Source organism: Tamandua tetradactyla, chromosome 9 (genome assembly GCF_023851605.1).
Source record: "Tamandua tetradactyla isolate mTamTet1 chromosome 9, mTamTet1.pri, whole genome shotgun sequence".
In the NCBI taxonomy this organism is placed as follows: Eukaryota; Metazoa; Chordata; class Mammalia; order Pilosa; family Myrmecophagidae; genus Tamandua; species Tamandua tetradactyla.
In genome coordinates, this window is record NC_135335.1 from 113012725 (window position 1) to 113028705 (window position 15981).

The window sequence follows — 15981 nt, forward strand, 5'->3', positions numbered from 1 at the left end:
ATGGGTCTTCTTTCATTCTTTTGCATATGGATATCCAGTTCTCTAGGCACCATTTATTGAAGAGACTGTTCTGTCCCAGGTGAGTTGGCTTGACTGCCTTATCAAAGATCAAATGTCCATAGATGAGAGGGTCTATATCTGAGCACTCTATTCGATTCCATTGGTCGATATATCTATCTTTATGCCAATACCATGCTGTTTTGACCACTGTGGCTTCATAATATGCCTTAAAGTCAGGCAGCGCGCGACCTCCAGCTTCGTTTTTTTTCCTCAAGATGTTTTTAGCAATTCGGGGCACCCTGCCCTTCCAGATAAATTTGCTTATTGGTTTTTCTAATTCTGAAAAATAAGTTGTTGGGATTTTGATTGGTATTGCATTGAATCTGTAAATCAATTTAGGTAGGATTGACATCTTAACTATATTTAGTCTTCCAATCCATGAACACGGTATGCCCTTCCATCTATTTAGGTCTTCTGTGATTTCTTTTAGCAGTTTTTTGTAGTTTTCTTTATATAGGTTTTTTGTCTCTTTAGTTAAATTTATTCCTAGGTATTTTATTCTTTTAGTTGCAATTGTAAATGGGATTCGTTTCTTGATTTCCCCCTCAGCTTGTTCATTATTAGTGTATAGAAATGCTACAGATTTTTGAACGTTGATCTTGTAACCTGCTACTTTGCTGTACTCATTTATTAGCTCTAGTAGTTTTGTTGTGGATTTTTCCGGGTTTTCGACGTATAGTATCATATCGTCTGCAAACAGTGATAGTTTTACTTCTTCCTTTCCAATTTTGATGCCTTGTATTTCTTTTTCTTGTCTAATTGCTCTGGCTAGAACCTCCAACACGATGTTGAATAATAGTGGTGATAGTGGACATCCTTGTCTTGTTCCTGATCTTAGGGGGAAAGTTTTCAATTTTTCCCCATTGAGGATGATATTAGCTGTGGGTTTTTCATATATTCCCTCTATCATTTTAAGGAAGTTCCCTTGTATTCCTATCTTTTGAAGTGTTTTCAACAGGAAAGGATGTTGAATCTTGTCGAATGCCTTCTCTGCATCAATTGAGATGATCATGTGATTTTTCTGCTTTGATTTGTTGATATGGTGTATTACATTAATTGATTTTCTTATGTTGAACCATCCTTGCATACCTGGGATGAATCCTACTTGGTCATGATGTATAATTCTTTTAATGTGTTGTTGGATACGATTTGCTAGAATTTTATTGAGGATTTTTGCATCTGTATTCATTAGAGAGATTGGTCTGTAGTTTTCTTTTTTTGTAATATCTTTGCCTGGTTTTGGTATGAGGGTGATGTTGGCTTCATAGAATGAATTAGGTAGTTTTCCCTCCACTTCGATTTTTTTGAAGAGTTTGAAGAGAATTGGTACTAATTCTTTCTGGAACGTTTGGTAGAATTCACATGTGAAGCCATCTGGTCCTGGACTTTTCTTTTTAGGAAGCTTTTGAATGACTAATTCAATTTCTTTACTTGTGATTGGTTTGTTGAGGTCATCTATGTCTTCTTGAGTCAAAGTTGGTTGTTCATGTCTTTCCAGGAACCCGTCCATTTCCTCTAGATTGTTGTATTTATTAGCGTAAAGTTGTTCATAGTATCCTGTTATTACCTCCTTTATTTCTCTGAGGTCAGTAGTTATGTCTCCTCTTCCATTTCTGATCTTATTTATTTGCATCCTCTCTCTTCTTCTTTTTGTCAATCTTGCTAAGGGCCCATCAATCTTATTGATTTTCTCATAGAACCAACTTCTGGCCTTATTGATTTTCTCTATTGTTTTCATGTTTTCAATTTCATTTATTTGTGCTCTAATCTTTGTTATTTCTTTCCTGTTGCTTGCTTTGGGGTTAGCTTGCTGTTCTTTCTCCAGTTCTTCCAAATGGATAGTTAATTCCTGAATTTTTGCCTTTTCTTCTTTTCTGATATAGGCATTTAGAGCAATAAATTTCCCTCTTAGCACTGCCTTTGCTGCGTCCCATAAGTTTTGATATGTTGTGTTTTCATTTTCATTCGCCTCGAGGTATTTGCTAATTTCTCTTGCAATTTCTTCTTTGACCCAGTCGTTGTTTAGGAGTGTGTTGTTGAGCCTCCACGTATTTGTGAATTTTCTGGCACTCTGCCTATTATTGATTTCCAACATCATTCCTTTATGGTCCGAGAAAGTGTTGTGCAAGATTTCAATCTTTTTAAATTTGTTAAGACTTGCTTTGTGACCCAGCATATGGTCTATCTTTGAGAATGATCCATGAGCACTTGAGAAAAAGGTGTATCCTGCTGTTGTGGGATGTAATGTCCTATAAATGTCTATTAAGTCTAGTTCATTTATAGTAATATTCAGATTCTCTATTTCTTTGTTGATCCTCTGTCTAGATGTTCTGTCCCTTGATGAGAGTGGTGAGTTGAAGTCTCCAACTATTATGGTATATGAGTCTATTTCCCTTTTCAGTGTTTGCAGTATATTCCTCACGTATTTTGGGGCATTCTGATTCGGTGCGTAAATATTTATGATTGTTATGTCTTCTTGTTTAATTGTTCCTTTTATTAGTAGATAGTGTCCTTCTTTGTCTCTTTTAACTGTTTTACATTTGAAGTCTAATTTGTTGGATATTAGTATAGCCACTCCTGCTCTTTTCTGGTTGTTATTTGCATGAAATATCTTTTCCCAACCTTTCACTTTCAACCTATGTTTATCTTTGGGTCTAAGATGTGTTTCCTGTAGACAGCATATCGAAGGATCCTGTTTTTTAATCCATTCTGCCAATCTATGTCTTTTGATTGGGGAATTCAGTCCATTGACATTTAGTGTTATTACTGTTTGGATAATATTTTCCTCTAACATTTTGCCTTTTGTATTATATATATCATATCTGATTTTCCTTCTTTCTACACTCTTTTCCATATCTCTCTCTTCTGTCTTTTTGTATCTGACTCTAGTGCTCCCTTTAGTATTTCTTGCAGAGCTGGTCTCTTGGTCACAAATTCTTTCAGTGACTTTTTGTCTGAGAATGTTTTAATTTCTCCCTCATTTTTGAAGGATAATTTTGCTGGATATAGGAGTCTTGGTTGGCAGTTTTTCTCTTTTAGTATTTTAAATATATCATCCCACTGTCTTCTAGCTTCCATGGTTTCTGCTGAGAAATCTACACAAAGTCTTATTGGGTTTCCCTTGTATGTAATGGATTGTTTTTCTCTTGCTGCTTTCAAGATCTTCTCTTTCTCTTTGACCTCTGACATTCTAACTAGTAAGTGTCTTGGAGAACGCCTATTTGGGTCTAATCTCTTTGGGGTGCGCTGCACTTCTTGGATCTGTAATTTTATGTCTTTCATAAGAGTTGGGAAATTTTCAGTGATAATTTCTTCCATTAGTTTTTCTCCTCCTTTTCCCTTCTCTTCTCCTTCTGGGACACCCACAACACGTATATTTGTGCGGTTCATATTGTCCTTGAGTTCCCTGATACCCTGTTCAAATTTTTCCATTCTTTTCCCGATAGTTTCTGTTTCTTTTTGGAATTCAGATGTTCCATCCTCCAAATCACTAATTCTATCTTCTGTCTCTTTAAATCTATCATTGTAGCTATCCATTATTTTTTCTATGTTTGCTACTTTATCCTTCACTTCCATAAGTTCTGCGATTTGTTTTTTCAGTTTTTCTATTTCTTCTTTATGTTCAGCCCATGTCCTCTTCATGTCCTCCCTCAATTTATCGATTTCGTTTTTGAAGAGGTTTTCCATTTCTGTTCGTATATTCAGCATTAGTTGTCTCAGCTCTTGTGTCTCATTTGAGCTATTGGTTTGTTCCTTTGACTGAGCCATATTCTCAATCTTTTGAGCGTGGACAGTTATCTTCTGCTGCTGGCGTCTGGGCATTTATTCAGATTTCTCTTGGTGTTGGACCCAGCAAGGTTGTAATATTTTTCTGTGAAATCTCTGGGTTCTGTTTTTCTTATCCTGCCCAGTAGGTGGCGCTCGTGGCACATGTTTGTCTGCGGGTCCCACCAGTAAAAGGTGCTGTGGGACCTTAAACTTTGGAAAACTCTCGCCGTCCTAGGGGTTCGCTAGCTGAAGCGGCTTGAGCCGGCCCGGGGACCGAACGCAGGGAGGGTTGCTGGTCGCCGCAGCCAGGGAAAGAGCCCGTCCGAATTTCCTAGTCGGCCCTGGGCAACAAGCGTGGCGGGAGGGCGCCAGCGGCAGCGGCCCGCCCGAGAGAGTGCACGTTCCCCGGGAGTCACGGGGTCACCGTTCTCCGCGGCCTGGGGGTTTCCGATCCAATTCTCTCAGTTGGTCCGGGGGCTGCGCGTGGTGTGGGCACCAGTCGCCTTGGTTTCAGGGGACCACCTCTCCAATTCTCCCAGCCGGCCCGGGAAGGGGGAAGGGAGTAACTCCGGCCGCTTGCCACCCCGCCCGGTAAGGCCCGCGCGCCTCGGCGATCTCACCCGAGCTGCTTCTCTCAGCCAGCCAGCCGTTCCAGGATGGGGTACGCTGTCTTTTTTATCTCTGTTGTGGCTTTGGGCGCTTTCTGTATCGTTTGTACTCCCCTAGTAGGTGTCCTGGAGAAGAAACTAAGATCCGCGCGTCTTACTAAGCCGCCATCTTCCAGGAAGTCCATGAGTGTTTTTTTTTTTGCATGTGTTACATGTTTGTTGTATTAAATAAAGAGGAATGTACATATTAAAAAAAAAGACACAATACCTGTAGGGGCTTAATTTCAGACTATGCCTAAATAAAATCAAAGTGACTAAAATACAGATGGAAATAGTATAGCCTTATATTAAAATGAAATCTTGCATGAAGTTGTTTTTGTCTTAGAACAGAGTACTATGGAGTTATATATTTTTTTAAAATGCTGATTAAAAGTTACATGTGAAGACATTTGTGTTTCTGCAAAATACATCCCTGAAATGGAGATGGGTTGGCTCACTTTACTTTATGACGGTAAGAACTTGTGGACCTTTAAATCTATAGACACATTATATTGACTAAAAGACTTACCCTGAGAGTTCCCTGTCAAATTAATTCTATTTGCAATACATTAGAAGAATAAAATATTTAAGTAACCACAATGCTGAAATTACTCCCTCAAAAGGAGAATAATTTTAAATGGTGATTGTCATCCTAAATTTATCCATTTCATCAAGAGACAAATCATCTTAAATATAGGCACATTTGCATTTAAACAACTGATAGATGCTAAAGGTAGAAGGATCTTAAGAGATGTAGTCCAATACTCACATTTTATAGAGCAATAAACAAGTTCAGAGAAGAAAAATGACCTACCTAAGGTCACTGTTCTGAATAGTGCTACTGGTGCCTTTCCTTCTTTCACCTCCAACTCTACTCTTTCGCCCACTACTATTCACTTATACTCAACAGTAATGGATTTGGAATGATCTCTTCTTATACTAGAACTTAAATTTTTCTGATATCTAATTGAACATGTTTTCAACTTCATCACATTGCCTCTTTTTTACTAAACATTAACCAAAGAAACCTCTGGTTGACCAAGATGATCCAAGGTACCAATCCTCTACAGAATCTTTGAACAACTAGTAAAAACTGACAGAAACATCTCCCTCAAAATTCCAGATGTCAGTTAAAGGGTTGCAGCAACTCGGTAAGTACCAAATCAAGAAAATACAGCTTTAAAAACAATAGAAGAAGCTTCAGGTGCCTCGCTAGTCCCTCCCCCTTGCTAGTCACTGGCATGATGTGGAACCAACATGTGCTCCACCCTGTTTGGGAGGGAGCAAAGCAACTCCTACGCACATATTGGGGTTCCTGTATGTTCGTGCCAATCTATCAGGCACTCATCTCTGGCTCACCCTTCCAGAGCTTATCTTTTAGGCAGCAAAAGAAATGAAAGCAGGGACTAGAACAAATATTTGCACACCAATGTTCATGGTGACATTCAAAATAGCTCAGAGTCAGAAGCAACCCAAGTGTCCATCAACATATGAATGATAAACAAAATGTGGCAGATAAATGCAATGGAATATTATTTGGCTATGTGAATGAATGAAATTCTGATACATATGACAACATGGATTAACCCTGGAGAGATCATGTTGAGTGAAATAATCCAGAAATAAAAAGTCAAATATTGTATGATCCCATTGATATGAAATAATTAGGTAAGCAAATTCATAGAATCAGAAACCAGAATACAGGTCAACCAGAGATAGGGTTGGGAATAGCGTATGGAGAGTGAAGTGTAATTGGTACAGAATTTCTATGTGGGTTGATGGAAAAGGTTTGGTTATGGATGGTGGTTTGGCTTGGTGGTGACGGTAGCACAGCATTGTGAATGTGATGAGACATCTGACTATGTTTAAAAGGGTAAATTTTAGGATGTATATATATTGCTAAAATAAAATTTTTTAAAAAACCATAGGGCAGTACAAAACAAACAGTAAACCCTAATGTAAAGCATGAATTACAGTTCATAGTATAATTTAATAATATTGTTTCATTAACTGTAACAAAGGTACCATACTATGTAAAGTGAAAAAAAAAATGTAACCAAAGACATAATGAAGTCAAATCATTAACAGTGATAAGAACCACAAAACCACCATTCACAAAAAACTGTTTAAATACTATATCAAAACTCTCAGTGTTATGATTGTGTTCAGTATAATATTAATTTAAAATTGGTAAGAAAACTACCAATGAGGCATTGGTATGACTCACTAAGCAATTTAAGACTCTATACAGATGTCATTTATAGTTTATGTCAGCTTATTTATTCTGGATATTTTTTTGTCCAACACCTTCAAAGAATGGTAACAGAAAATAAACATGCTGGAATAGGCAACCCCCTTTACACACTGACAGTGAACATCAGAAGATGTTGTGGACTCCTCTAACACACAACATTACTGGCTACTATAGTAGGGTTAATCCCAAAGGACCATATTTGGTTTTCGGGTGGGAAAGATGCAAACAAAATCTGAGATGTTACAATGGCTGGTGGCCCTCCAAAAGGCCCCAGTATATAAGCAAATACACAGATATCCACGGCATTGAAAATTCTTGGGGAGAATAGAGAATAATAATAAGAAGAAATATTCTTCTACTATATAGTGTACAGTATAGTACACTTGATAAGTACACTTAGCAAGCCAGAAGACCTTTAGTTCATTCATTGAAAAATCATTTGTAGAGTACTTATTCTATGCCAGGCTCTATATTAGTTGTTGTTTCCTGAGTCACATCCATTATTGCTATGTTTCACTGAAATTCAGACATCCAAGATGACGCAGAACAGCTACGCAAAACCATTAACCCTATGCGCCTGCAGGAACAGTGAGAAAAGCCAAGTTTTAAAAGCCACACAGGTAAGATTAGGGAGATTCCCCCCAGGACTAGAAAACATTCTGAGTTTGATGAAGTAAGAATGATTGGAGGGGAGGGTGAATGGTGGTGGGAGGGAAGAAAGAAGAAAGGCAGGCAGGAAGGGAGAAAGAGAGGGAGGAAGGAAAGGAGGGGGAGGGGAGGAAGGATAGCATACTAAATTGGCAATAAGAGCCAAGTGTGTAGCAAAAGGCTTTCCTAACCTAAGACCAAAATGCCTGGCCACCATCAGAGCCATGGTGAACTGGAGAAATATTTTCTGTACATAGGTGAGTTTTTTTTAAAGTCTGAAGGCATACCACATTATGCTCTAGAGAAATTTACTGCTACCTAGTTTTTACAATGTGTATCCTCTAAACAAAGTAGCATTTCACAATGCCTTTTTAAGATACATAACATTTAAAAACTTTTGGAACCATAGCATCGAAATAACCATGGTTAATATTCTGACATGCTGCAAAAAATCTTTAAACTGACCTTCATCCAACTGACTTGGATTTACCAACATTTACCATTCCCTCTGTAAAACATACTGATAAGCAAAAGACTGACTAATGCATATTTATACGTTTCATACTAAAAATACAATGTTATAATATGTACTAAAAAAAAGAACTAGACAAAGGCATTATAAGAAAACTACAAACCAGTATCCCTCAAGAACATAAACAAACACCCAGGACAAAATTTTAGCACATAAAATTAAGCAATTTATCAAAAGGGTAGTACACTAACAGCAAGTGAGGTTTATTTCAGGAATGCAAAATTGGTTTTAATGACCCGAAATCAATTAATGGAATACAGTCTAGAATAAAGGACAAAAACCACATGATCATTTTAATAGATGCAGAAAGAGCATTTGACAAAATCCAGAACTCTTTCATGACAAAAACTCTCCATAAACTAGAAATAGAAGGTATTTCTTCAATTTGATAAAGGACATGAGAAATGTGCTGCTAATATCATACTTAACGGTGAACGTTTTCTCAAGACTGAGAATGAGGCAATGACGACTACTTTTCACCACTTCCTTTCAACATTATACTGAAGGGCCTAGCCAATATAAGTCAAGAAAAAGGTAAAAAAACAGTAAATTGGAAGGAAGCTTGTAAATTGGAAGGAAGAAATGAAACTGTGCCTATTTATAGATGTCATGTTCATGGATGAAGAATATCCTAAAATGTTCCACAATATCTATTTAAAAAATTCTACAAGTACTAATAAGTGTGTTTAAGGTCACAGGATAGAAGAAGACCAATATAAAAAATGCAATTGTTTTGTTTTGTTTTTTTTTACATACCAGAAACCAGCAATTAGAAATCGAAATTATTTTTAAAAACATCTACAATAGCACTAAAAAACATGGAATACTTAGGGGTAAATTTAATAAAACATATTCCAGATCTGTACAGGAAAAATAAAAAATATTGCTGAGAGAAATCAGTGGACACAATATTGCTAAGATTTTAATTTTCCTCCAAATTGATTTATGGATTCAATGCAATTCCAATCAAAATCCCAGGAGAATTTTTCATAGAATAAGCAAAGCAACTTTAAAGTTTACACGGAAATGCAAAGAAAAGAAAATAGCCAAACAAATTTTTGAAGAAATAAAGCCTCCAATTTTGGATGAATTGCAGTCTTGTATTTCAAGATTTATTCTAAAACTACAATAATCAAGACTGTATGGTAATGGCATAAGGATAGCTACATCGATCAATGGAACAGAATTAAGAAGACTTTTTTTTAACAAATTGTGCTAGAATATCTGAATAGTTATATTTAAAAACTGAACTTCATCACTTGCCTTTCACCATACATAAAAATTAACTCAAAATCACAGATCTAAATATATCAGAGCTAAAACTGTAAAACAACTACTTGGCAACATAGAAAATCTTTATAACCACGGGGAAGCAAAGCTTTCTTTGATAGGACACAAAAAACACAAACCATGAAAGAAAAAAATGGAAAATTAAACGTCATCAGAAGTTTTAAATGCTATTCTTTATAAGACACCACTAAGAATATGGAACACAAGTAACAGAGTGACAATAACAAATGCTGGCGAGGACCTGATATAACCAGAATCCTCATGCACTGATGTTGGGAATGCAAAATGGTACAGCCACTTTGAAAAATGGTTTGTTTATTTATTATAAAGTTCAACTAATGAAAAAGAGATCTGGTTTCAATCAAAGATAAGAACAAGGCCTATCAGTAGGGACTAAGGTAAATCAAAATACAGGGGTAACGAGGACATTGTCTGTATTTTATAACTTCACGTATGTATGAGACCAAAGGAAGAGAGGTTTGTTTTGTCCAAAACCTAAATCTGCTGTAGCACACAATCTAGCTTTACCTGTCTGGATAGCTCATTTAAACAACCCAAACACATGGAGGTCAGAAGTGGAATGAGGACTTGTAACTCTGGATAGGTTAATGTAATATCTGATACATCGCACACTATATTGGATAGATAATTAAAAAGTATTGGCAAAGTTTCTTGAGGAACAAAAGAAAAAATATGGAACTATTTAACCTTCTGCGGAAAGCCCTATACTGTCTCAAACATTAGGGACTCCCAAGACAAGAGGCCAAGCCCTTGATCCTGAGATTTGCTCTTGTGAAGCTTATTCTGTAGCAGAGAAACTAAGCCTACCTATAATTATTCCGGAGTTACTTACAGAAAACCTCTTCTGTTGCTCAGATGTGGGCTCTCGCTCTCTCTCAAGCCCAACTCTGCAAGGAAAATCACTACCCTTTCCCCTACACAGGACATAACATCAGGGATGAAAGTCTCCCTGCCGACGTGGGACATGACTCTTCGGGATGAGCCTGGCCTTGGCACCATGGGATTGACTGCCTTCCTGACCAAAAGGGGAAAAAGAAATGCAACATAATAAGGTATCAGTGGCTAAGAGAGTTCAAATAGAGTCAAAAGGCTATTCTGGAGACTATTTTTACACAAGCTTCAGCTATTTATTGCTAATTACCATGGTTTGCCAAACCCCAAACAAAACAATTCCTATTAACATTAAAGAACGTCTAGGGTTCTATTTAAGATCCTACAAAAGTTTCATACATTAAGACTACTTTCCAGAAACCTACAACTTTCCGATGGGTTCCTAGGTCAGGTCTGAAGTCCTGAAACCCAGAGGGGCCAGACTCTCCAAGAACATCAATTAGTTCTATCCCCCTTTCCCATATTATTGACACCCCTTTCCAACATGAAAAAGTTAGAATGGGGATAGCTCAGATACCGCTAAAGATTGGGAGAAGGATAAAAGGAGGAGGAATTAGAGAAGATAGGATTTAACAAATGAGTATGGCTGTATTGATATTTTTTTCAGTCTCCAATGTCTTTGAGCAGCTAGAAAGAAAAACCTCAAATTATAAAACTTTAACTCATACAAACTCTGAACTCTGTTCTATAACTACCTGTTACAATGTACTTTTGAAATGTATTGTTTTTTGCATATATATTTTACAGTAAAAAATGTTTTAAAAAATTAAACTAACACTTACCATATTGCCAGCAATGCCAACCCAGAAAAATGAAAGCACATGTCCATACAAATCCATGAATGTTGATAGCAGTTCTATTCGTAATAGCCCCAAACTAGAAACAACCCAATCGTCCAACTGGGTTATATAACAAGTGATAGTGTGGCATGGAATACAATTTGGGGGGGGGGGGGGGAAGAACTATAGATATGCACAATATATATGAATTTCAAAAGCATGCTGGGGAAAAGAAGCTAGACACAAAAGAATGCACACTGTATAATTCCATTAATAGAAAACTACAGAAAAGTAAAGTCTAATTTTATAATGAGAGAAAGTAGGTGAGCGGTTGTTTGGGACCAAGGTCCTCTGGGAGGAAGGTGGAGACTGACTGTGAAGAGGCATACAAAGGTTTTGGTTTTTTTTTCTCAGGTAATGGAAATGTTGCTATCCTCATTTTATATAAATTATAACTAAATAATATTTTTAAATATGTCCATGGGAAAGCAAACATATTAAGTCTCAAATACCTTAGTGAGAGTATGTTTATTCGCCTTCCTTTATGAAACCACAGCATTGATCAAGCATGTAAAGACACTTAAGTACTTCCAGCAAGAGCAACGAGGTTAAGATGCAAGAGAACAGTGGCTGGTGATTCTTAACACACGTAATCTAATTTACAATTTTACCCTGAAGCTTTGCACATTTCTCCTTTTTAAAAAAACTCAGCTTCTAACCAATATTCTATACAAAGTACATCCCTATAGGTAAGATGAAACATTGATATTTCCGAAAGCAAGGCCAATATATTCCTACAGCTTTCCATGTAGCTTTGATATTTCTTAGGATGCTCTTAAAATCAGAGTTATAGTTCATAACCACTATTAATTAACAAATGGGTTCAGTCATATCTAAAACCTATTCTTATGTGTGAAAAATCTAAACAAATAACACAGTAGAGAGAATGGTATAGTGCACCTTCATACACATCGTCGAGATTCTAAAATTTAAGATGTAGCTACACTTGCTTCATCTTTTCCTTTTTCTCTTTTCTTTTTAAAGCAAACCAGACATGTGGTCATTTCACTCCTACATACTTAAATATGCATCCCTAAAAATATTAATATTTTAAAGACTTGTTCTCAGGACTGTTCTTATACAGTTTGGATTTATTAAATAGCTCCCTCAATTTACTAGACGTCTGTTTGAATTTTTGATACCCTTCGTCAACATTGTGGTTTTTATAATTTCTGAAACCTAGGACAAGTACATAATTAATTAAAATAATAGTATTTCAAAGAACATTCTTTCCTGTAATAATTTATCAAATGCCTTGGGTTTATACCCTATATGAAAATTAGATGTCTTACATATAGCATAAACTCCAATTTTTCATTTAACAAGAAAAGTAATTTTTTGTTTTCACAAACAGAGAGAAATTAAGTGGTCACCAAGGTCTAGCCACAGAAAAAGTTCCCCCACAGCTGTGAAATGGATGTTTTATTCCTATACAAGTAGACATTGGGCTCAAGGCCACTCTGCCTAATTTAAAGAGAATTAGAATAATATTCAGAGTATAACCCACTTGGGATTCTATCTCAGTAATTCATGGTCAAATACCATTCTTTGTTGTAATGAATCTGATGATATCATCACATCACTTAATATCCATTGTATAAAGGGCAAGTACTGCAAAAAATTCAGTATACTTGATTTATGTTTACCATGCTATTGTCTTGTTTCAGGAAAAATAGAGATCCCTAATTGTATGATGACATGAGTTGTGCTAGAGTCAATTAGCTAAATTTCTTAGAGCAAAACCTTAAGGAATCTTCATCCTAGAAACAGCTTTGCCCTAACTGACCAAATAATGATTTAGCATTTTAAAAAGTAATGGGTTACACAGTGATTTGAACAGTGAATGGAAAAATATTTACAAGGTCCCCTTCGGGGAGTGGTGAAAACAGGGAGAAATTCAACTTCCCCAAGTTGAATTCTTGACATTCTCACAAGCAGTGTGGACAACCAAAGCTATAGGCTAAGCCCCCAGTCTTGGGGTTTGTTCATATGAAACTTAACCCCACAAAGGATAGGTCAAGTCTACTTAAAATTTAGGCCTAAGAGTCACCCCCAAGAGAGCCTCTTTTGTTGCTCAGATGTGGCCTCTCTCTCCAGCCAACACGACGAGCAGTCTCACCACCCTACCCCTCTCTATGTGGGACATGACTCCCAGGGGTGTGGACCTTCCTGGCAACGTGGGACAGACATCTTGGAATGAGCTGAGACTCAGCATCAAGAGATTGAGAAAAACCCTAGAATGAGCTGAGACTTAGCATCAAGGGATTGAGAAAATCTTCTCGACCAAAAAGGGGAAGAGGGAAATGAGACAAGGTGTCAATGGCTGAGAAATTCCAAACAGAGTCGAGAGGTTATCCTGGAGGTTATTCTTATACATCAAGTAGATATCATCTTGTTATTCAAGATGTAATGGAGAGGCTGGAGGGAACTACCTGAAAATGTAGAGCTGTGTTCCAATAGCCATGTTTCTTGAAGATGATTGTATAATGATATAGCTTTCACAATGTGACTGTGTGATTATGAAAACTTTGTATCTGATGCTCCTTTTATCTACCTTGTCAACAGATGAGTAGAACATATGGAATAAAAATAAATAATAGGGGGAACAGATGTTAAAATAAATTTAGTTTGAAATGCTACTGATAAATGAAAGGGAGGGGTAACGGGTATGGCATGTATAAATTTTTTTTGCTGTTTTCGTTTTATTTCTTTTTCTGAATAGATGCAAATGTACCAAGAAATGATCATGATGATGAATATGCAACTATGTGATGATACTGTGAATTACTGATTATATATGTAGAACAGAATGATCAAAATGGGAATGTTTGCGTTTGTTTGGTGTTTTTTGGTATTTAAAAAAATAAAATTAAAAAAATTAAAAAAAAAAAAAAAGCAGTGGATTAAACATATCCTGCCTGATTGTCTGGGAAAAGGAGAATAGAAGAATAGGAACATAGTAATCAAGAAGACATGGAAAGAAAGTTAAAGAATGGTGGGGGCGAGGTGGGGGGACGTAACTATTACAAAACATTTTTGTATGGAAGCATTTCTTTTACCTCTCAATCTAAGGATTTTGTGCAGCTACCCCACTCAACCCCTTTATAACACACACAGTTTCAAACAGAATTAACTGTGAGATAAACATCACTCTAAGGAAAAACTAGAGTGTTACTCTACTTTGCTTCTACAATTCTTTCATACAAAGTGCAAACCACTCATTTTAGGAAGATATCAAAGGAATTACCCCCAAAGCCAAGAAAAACCTGGACAGTTACGTCTAATAGGAAGCCTGAGAGGTACCCCAGTTAGTATCTTAAAAAAAGGTAACAGAGACAGAGCAGACCACAGTGGCTCAGTGGCAGAGTTCTCGCCTGCCATGCCAGAGACCCAGGTGTGATTCCCAGTGCCTACCCATGCAAAAAGCAAAACAAAACAAAAAAGATACAGAGACAAACTTTCACCTCAGTTATTTAAGTGCATAGTACATATAAGAATAAGATTTGTATGTGTGGACAATGAATAACCTGTGACTGTGTGAGGTAATAGTGCTCTCATATACATGTTATTCACCCACTGTATGTTACTTACCCTAACTTTTTAATTTAATTGAATTTAACAGACCCTATTAACTTCAGTCTGGTTGCATAAGGTTATGACAGTCATTAATGATTCAAATTTTTATGTGAGTTGAAGATAAACTGCCTAGTTAAGAAAGTTTTTTCCCTTTGTTCTGTTGCTGTTTAATACAATGGAAACTAGAATACCAATATATTTCAAAATTCATTAAAGTGTAATACTGATTTTTCCTGTGTCTGAATCAAATCAAATTTGAAATTTGGTGGTTACTTGAATTTACATATAAATTGGTACCAATTTCATGAACTTTGAATTGTACTTTTTAAGATAATGCAACAGACTAACCTAATTTTACTTTCCAATTAGAAAAAAACCCCACATATTTATCTCAGAGATTACCTCTGAGGTGGGTACATAACAAACATTCGTTTCCATTTGTTCTTTTTCCCTCCATCCATTTTGTAAAACTTAATCAAATTAAATCATTGAAATGTCAGGGTTCTTGCAAACAGGCTGCTTGTTTTAGCTAAGAAGGCTGAAAGTATTCTTTTTCTGTTCTCTCTCATTTTCAAATTAGCCAGATATACCATTTGCTAATCGTTAATAGTTTCTATTTTAGTGAAGGGGGCTTCCTGATAAAGAACTTAATCTGTTAGTGAACTGGAGGTTGATTTGTTTAGTTTTTACCTTTATAAGAATATCATAATCACTTTCAAAATTGACTAAAGACAAGTCAGCTTTCAGTTTTAGGAATACAAATGTTTGAAACAGGGAAACAATTTTCCAATCTCTCTACCTCCACATGTACAGGGTTTTACATTTACTGTTACCTACTGTTTGAAATAAAGAAAGATTTCTATTCTGATTCAGGAGTGGGAAAAAACATCATAGGATGGATTTCCATTGGCATAGATTTATTTAAAACTAAGACAAAACTCGTTTCTCCTAAAAAGAAGTGAAGATGATATCTCACTACACTTGTTAACATCAGTTGTTGTTTGCTTGTTTGTTTTCAGTGATATTCATGTGCACTTGAAAACACAAATTACATAGTAATGGTTGCAAAGACTTTATGCCTGGAAAAGGTATGTTAAAAGCTGCATTGGAGTGAAAAACCAAAGTACATTTTATGTTAGTGGTGTCAATGATGATTTAGAAATATGTAGTACTGTTGCTTGAGGAGAAAAAAAAGATATTTTAAACAATTGACTTCATTAGAAATTGAGTGTGGGGACCATGCTAAAGCAAACCATTTCAAATTTATATAACGAAACTTAAGTATGGTACATTCACCACTGATGATGCTAATCACTGAATCAAAAAAATTATTTAACAAGTTTCTACTTCTTAGTATAATTTACCTTAATACCCAAAATGCTGCCATGTACAGGATAGCATTCTCCTTTGAAATATGGTTGAACACAGGCACCCCACACAGTAGTTACTAGTTGT

The 15981-nt window shown here is 36.2% G+C and overlaps 1 protein-coding gene across 1 annotated transcript in view; it reads right to left on the bottom strand.

The window, feature by feature from the left end:
• The window catches only part of ADAMTS6 (ADAM metallopeptidase with thrombospondin type 1 motif 6), a 361538-nt gene that overhangs the window by 182084 nt on the left and 163473 nt on the right, over positions 1–15981 (bottom strand). The gene's annotated exons all lie outside the window — the stretch shown is intronic.